Source organism: Cynoglossus semilaevis, chromosome 7, assembly GCF_000523025.1.
Source record: "Cynoglossus semilaevis isolate Cse_v1.0 chromosome 7, Cse_v1.0, whole genome shotgun sequence".
NCBI classification, from domain to species: domain Eukaryota; kingdom Metazoa; phylum Chordata; class Actinopteri; order Pleuronectiformes; family Cynoglossidae; genus Cynoglossus; species Cynoglossus semilaevis.
In genome coordinates this window covers 4,598,881-4,604,880 of record NC_024313.1, presented here as the reverse complement: position 1 = coordinate 4,604,880, position 6,000 = coordinate 4,598,881, and the positions used below count along the sequence as shown (strand labels likewise).

The following is a 6,000-nucleotide window of genomic DNA, read 5'->3' as shown; positions in this document are numbered from 1 at the left end:
TCAGGTGTTCATGTTTGCAATGCACCATTAACTACTGGACCCAGTGCACGGCCGTGATGACAATAGACCCAGAGCAAACACCCAAAATGGAGCCTCAGAGATGAAAGTCAGCAACGAGTGGAAAATACCAGACACTGGCACCAGGTCTCCTGTTTTTACAAAATTAACTTTGACAGTTGATGTTTATTCTTGTACATTTTCATTTAAATTATTACGCAAAGCATTCCACATCCACCATTTTGTCCCATGATCCCAAAGTTTGCCCACCTCTGATCTACATCTTAGTTTGTAACTCTGAAGCTTCACACAACAACTCGGACCATTTATTTTTCGTGTTAATAGCCATCTGCTGCCACCTAGCAGAAGAGGATTTAATTGTTCTATCTTTCATGCATTGACGAGCAAAGAAAAATTATATGCAATAATTAAATAATAGTTTTGGGACCAATTAAGTTAAATTGGATATTTTTCCACGACACACCTAATGATCTCTGACGGCACACTAGTGTGCCACACCCCAGTAATGGGGAATCACTGGTACATAGTACACAGTACAGGGCGCTCAGAGAACACACGTACATGTGTTTCTGTACAGGTATTTCCTATTTAAACATGAAACAATGACTGGCTGTGAGATCCTACCCCTAACTCCTCTTTAATCCCTCCTCCAACATGGCGTCCGACCAGGGTTTTACACTTTTTCCCTTCACACAGGTGCAAAAACAAACAATGGTTGCCATAACCCTTAGAGAAGATGTATTTTCCACATTCTTCTTGTGCTTCTGAATACAGCTACCCTAAAATTAGTGGTCCTCAAGGTCAAGTGATGTGTGAAAACTAACTACTACCTTTGCATTTCCAGGCTGCCTTTCCAACTGTTTCCCTTTATCATTATCAAAGTGTATCCATGACCTCAATGCTGCTGCTGCCGCTGCTGCTGCTGCTTCTACCGCTGCTGCTGCTGCTGCTGTTATTGTTGCCGCTGCATGACAAGGCAGACCTCTGTGAAGTTGGACACAAGGATAACACTGCAAAAATTACATCATCCCTACAGAATGGAGAGCCAAGATAATTGGCCCCTCACTGCAAAATCTCCGCCTGGTAACAGCTCCCAAGGTGGAGTTGTTGGTGCCAAGTAACACAATCATGGGCTCGTGCAGTCCAGAGGGGCACACATTTATTGTTTGTTCAGTTTCAGTTGTAGATAAGATGGTGGGAAATTCACTGTGCGAGGATGATGTGGGAAATGGAGGCCACTGCCTGTGGTAGTCAACCTCAGTGTCTAATAACACCCCACTGGAAACACAGAAGCCTCGCTGCATCAACACCGATGACGAGTGAGAGTTTCTCAACAGCCTGTCAGTACAATCTGAGGGGAAGAAGAGTATTTCCAAACGCGTTGAGCCAATGGTTTTGAGTTCTTTCTCAGAGGCGGAGAATTCAGGACACCTATCAAACAGCAGTGATATACTCAGAGGTTTGAAATGGAAGACTAAAGGACTAAGAGGGTGTTTTTGTCAGTACGTCTTCTTTGTTCTTTTTATGCAACTTAAATCAATAATAATAATTTAAACTTTATTGATCCTATATGTGGGAAGTTGTTGTGTTAACAGCCAAGCATGTGGTTCCTCTAGGAATCTAACCCCGTACAAATGATTACCTGTGGAAAAGGTGGCAGTAATACTAACAATAGAGTAGCAGCTGACATTAAAAAAAAGACCTCAGCAACGCAGGAGAAGGTGGGACCTTTATCTTTAGGTGATGAAGCTGAGACAAAATGATGTATTATTTTACTAAATAATTAATAATAAGCAGTTATTTATATGCATATGTCAGTCAAAATGCATTTATTGGGATGGAATGCTAATACACTCGCTCCTTAAAAAAAAATTGCTAATTCTAACTTTCTCAGTTTCTTACTATTTCTTTTATTGGGATGGAATGCTAATACACTCGCTACTTAAAAAAATTGCTAATTCTAACTTCTTACTATTTCTTTATTTGGAGGTTTCACCAGCAGGTGGCAATAACTATACTTCCAGTGGACCATAAAATGAATACAGAGATTATTACTGACTGTATTACTCATTGATTGATTTATTGGTTCATTAAGAACTCTCTCCCTCCCTCTGTCTTACAGGATTACCTTCTTAAAGACAACCTCTGTTGGATTTCTACCCAGCATTCCTTCTGCTCAGTGGCTCCCAGTTGACTTTTTACACCTGAACAATTAGCAGTGAAAAAGCCGAAGGCTTTGCTGCCATGCTGCCAAGGTTTTATAATACTCACGGACACCTGTGGTAAATACCACCGTGGCATTTTTAATGTTGGTTTTATTTAAGTGCAGCTCATTCTTAGCAATTCTCAGAAGAGCCACTATCAAAGTCTTGGCCTCCGTGTCAGGTTCACTGTACACGCTCTCACACTTTTTAATGGGGCGGATGACATTATTAGGTATTTCCACAATAATACCTGCACATGTTGTACTTTTACAATATGTTCCACCTGCACCATTGGCTTTGTAAAATGTAAATATTAGCCGTGGGTGCAGTAGAGTGACTTCAGTTTGAACCATTTATCCGCAGATGTGAAAGACAGTCGCTAAACTCCTGCGACTTGTATGAAGTCGGTGGTTCGATTTGGTCGTGTCCAAATATGGCTTCAGACGTAGCACAGAGTGTATTTTCACTGAATCACTGATAATGGAGAGAACAGAGGTTCACGCTGCGTCTCTTCCTTTATCAATCTGTCATCCCTCAGTTATTGTCCTGCAGCCCAACCGTGTCTTCACCAGTTAGCAGAATGGTCATTTTTCCCTCCACTGAATTATCGCTCTACGGTTACTGTAGTGTATCTAAAACACACTCTGGAGAGTGGGAATGGTTTTGAGATTTCATGGAAAGCGGGTGATAAAGCCAAAAAGGTAGAAGGCGCAACAGAGCCAGAGGGAGAGAGAGAGAGAAAGAGAGAGGGAAAGATACAGTATAACATTTTTATGGCTGGGGAGGGAGGACTGGCTGAGCTGAGACGCTCTACAGTGAGAACCATGTCTCCTGTATGTCCTCCAGGTCATTCGGTCTGCAGATATTTTCTGGGTCTGAATTGCTGTGAAATGCAGACCAGCTTCAGCAGATTCTGGTCAGATGTCGGTTGCATCAGCAATTGTAGGGAAGCCAAACAATCTTCTGGTTTGATGCTATGAAATGAAAGCTTTTCTAGGCTGACGGCCATGATAAAGAATGATTCAACACAAAAGCACACTGCATTTACTGATGTAATATTACCCAGAATGTATCTGTTCTACTATTTCTGCCATGATATTATCACAGTCTGAGGCCAAGTCTTTCTTTACTCATTAGGTCTGCTGCCAAACTAGTGTGTTCTGATGCCATTCAGCTGCAAGGGAGGAATGTTGATGAACTACAACAGTCAGAGACAGAGCAGCTCTGTATCTATTTCACGTAGAATGAAGCTGAACAACTGCAGAGTTTTGGACCGACGCTGCATCTTTGCACGGTTTTTCCTGTTTGAAGTTCTGAATATGCAAAAAAGGACAATTTCTTAGAATGGACTTTTAATATATTATGTAAACTAAGATTTGAATATGCAAATGTCTCAGGAGTCACCAGAACCTCATATTTGTCCCTGGCTGATCCTCACAGACTGGGAAAAGCTTTACGTGTGCTGAGAAATGGAGGAAGATTCAAATTGAAATTGAAAAATTCACATTTTTATTTTTTTGTTCTGTACAGTTGGAAAACAGAGAGTGTGAGTTGCTGGAGTTTTGGAAACAATATACCTAATATAAATGCTAACTCTGATGTGCTCCAAACAAACCGTTCACTTCCTGGTTGATATGGGCATCAAAATACACTGCATTTCCTGTCAAACAGGAAATGACATGTTAGTTCGTAAACCTGTTTACATTTTCCACGTGGTTGTTTTCCTAATAACCATATTTGTTATCAGTTTATTGGTTCCATCTATGGTGCTGAGCGTCTGGAATCCCTGAGGGACTTACATTCTATTCTAATTGATTCTAATTTAATTTGTGTGGCATTTTTACAGGCACTTCGTTTGGTACACTGGCTCACAGTTGGTCAAATTTAAAGGTAATAGTCCCAGAGGGATTTTTAAAACCTAGCAGAATGTTTTAAAATATGACACAGTTACTTAGTTGTGTTTACTGTTTTTAAAGCAATGTCCCAAAAAGGGATTTGCTCATAATGGGCCGATATTTAGACCGAAGGAAAAAAGAAAACGTCTTATTCTTCAGAGTAAACTTATTTGAAATTAGTTAGGTAAACTTTTCATGAAGATAAACACTGAACAACCGATGCAGAACAATTCGTACACGGTTAAAAAATAAATATATATTTTTAAAGTATTACTTTTATGCAAGCGAGGTGTTTCCTAGACACTATTTCTGCCGAGACGCTTGGAGCATTTTTTTTTAACAGACGTTAATCTTTTAAAAGTACTACATCTCTCTCGCCGAATAAGAGAATGTGGCTTTATTTCATGGTGTAGTTAGCGTATTTAAAGAAAACTTGCGACTGAGCTACTTTAATTCTAAAGCAAATTTTAAATTGTGACTATTCTCAAGCAAGTTCAGGAACTTGAAGGAGCGTCTCTCTTTTTCACTCTCTCCTTAGGTTTATCGACGGCAAACCAGAGGCTCAGAGAAAGTAAGTCACATTTACAACACTCTGTTGTGTTTTTTACCTGTGTTTTAATTAAGAATATGCAGGAATGTATCGTGATAATTAGCTAAATGATTTGTTGAGCAGTGACCTGTGCACCTGCTTCCTTGTTTGTAGTCATAGTTTATTTAAATGCATTAAATGTTTGGCAACGTACACACAGTTCTTCATACAACTACCAGGAATCCATTCCATTCTACAAAGTAATAGGCAAACTTTTTTTTTTCATCACAATGTTTCCTGAAAAACACCTTAATTTTTTTGAAGGTAAGGTTTTGAGATGAAGATTAACATCTGATCCGATTTAAGCCAAAAAAATCCCAACATGTCTGTTATAAATCTGTTCTCCAAACACATCTGTAGATATACTTGATCATAATGGAGAGGTTTCGATGGATCTACCATATGAACCTAACCAACAACATACCTGAACAAACTCCAAATTTCCCCTGCATGCTGTCTATTTTTAACTCCTGGCCATGCAGCCTGTGGATGTGCTTTAGTCAAAATGTGATTTTTGGAGCATATGGTATGATTTAGAGGAGGAGACCAGATTTTGAAATGGGCATGCAAACAGGAAAAGCTGTCTGACTTTACATTGCATGACATTTCTTTAGGTTCTGTTGTGTCAGATTTATGGGTCTCACTTTCCCGTACGGGTCCACGAAGGCTCAGATAAAAAGAAACAATGCGTTTAATTTTCGGATACTGAGTGAAGGGGTTTGGATTGTAGTGAGGAAAAGAAGGATGGCATTTCTCACAGGGTTTTTCTTAGTTCCTCAGAGCAATACATTAATCACGGGACTTGTCACGTAACCCTGTACAGTTGACTTTTATATACTGTAATAGATCTTTTCTAGAGATGAAAGCTGGACATGAAATTGAATTCCCTTTTTCTTTCTTTCTGCTCTTTGTTGTAAATTCTTGGCTTTATGGAGTGATTAAATTGGCAATCACTCTGCGGAGGCCACGCAGCCTCCTTTGAGCATCCAGAGTCTGACAGTCAGTCAGAGTTAATTGAGAAGGTGAATGAGAGGCATTGCAAAAAATATATAATGCAGGTTTGGGGGATGTTGAGCTTCAACCCCAGGTTTTTTGTTCTTAAATCAGAACCAGATAATGGTCTGCTGTCATCTAACTCTCCACACGGTTAGTCTTGGTTAGCAGCTCCAGGCTAATGGTGCCCAGTTCTCCACTTATTTGTGGTCGTTACTTTGGGCAGAGCTCAAACATACATCTTCACATCCACCATCTCTGAGGATTGTGTTCCAGATTGTTGCCTCTACTCTTTTTTTCC

General features: G+C 39.9%; 1 protein-coding gene across 1 annotated transcript in view; it reads left to right on the top strand.

The window, feature by feature from the left end:
* Positions 1-2,032: 2,032 nt before the first annotated feature.
* Positions 2,033-6,000, top strand: part of LOC103380809 (steroid hormone receptor ERR2-like) — a 110,801-nt gene continuing 106,833 nt past the window's right edge. Inside the window, exons 1-2 of the mRNA XM_025056693.1 lie at positions 2,033-4,112; positions 4,656-4,688. The gene's annotated coding sequence lies outside the window, so the exon portion shown is untranslated. The remainder of the gene's footprint in view (positions 4,113-4,655; positions 4,689-6,000) is intronic.